Raw genomic sequence first — 792 nt, forward strand, 5'->3', positions numbered from 1 at the left:
ATGTGCCCAGCCTCACTGGTTCATCTTTTTAAAAGCCATATGAGGTTGAAAATATTGCTAGTTAGGTTACATATCCAAGTTACAACTTATATGTAAAAAGAGCTGGCTACCTACGGCACTTATTGGGAAAATCAAGGACAATTTCATCTACATCTGACCACTTCTCTTGCAAAAATCTAGTTCTGGTGAAGCTATTGGAGCTCCCTGGGCCAGGCAAAGTTGTGACAGGTGAGAGGTACAGAGTATGTGTCCTACTTGTAAGCTGTTGATGGCAGAGAGCCTCTCTGCTCTCGTCTTCACAGCTGTAAAATCAGTGGTTGCCATCTTTAGAGAAGGAAAGAACTCATCAGCCTGCCTGCCTGCTATGGTTTGAATGTTTGTCCTCTCCAAAACTCATGTGGAAATTCAATTGCCAGTGTAATGATATTGGAAGATGGGACCTTTAAGAGGTAATTAGGCTGGGGGTGGGTTTAATGCCTTTCTAAATGGGCTTTTGAGAGTGGGTTCTCTTTTTCTCTCTTTGCTCTTGCACTCTTTTGCCAATAGCAAGTCCCCCACCCCATTCCCCAGAGAATGCAGCATTCAAGGTGCCATCTTGGAAACAGAGACTGGGTCTTCACCAAACACCAGACCTGCTGGTGCCTTGATCTTGGACTTTCCAGCCTCCAGAACTGTGAGAAATAAATTTATCTTCTTTATAAATTACCCAGTCTCAGGTATTCTGTCACAGCAACACAAAACAGATTAAGATATTGCCTCATTTTTCTCTGACTTCTTCTGGGGCCCAACACA

The sequence above is a fragment of the Sapajus apella genome, unplaced genomic scaffold (genome assembly GCF_009761245.1).
Source record: "Sapajus apella isolate SASKATOON/1434 unplaced genomic scaffold, GSC_monkey_1.0 scaffold59, whole genome shotgun sequence".
NCBI classification, from domain to species: domain Eukaryota; kingdom Metazoa; phylum Chordata; class Mammalia; order Primates; family Cebidae; genus Sapajus; species Sapajus apella.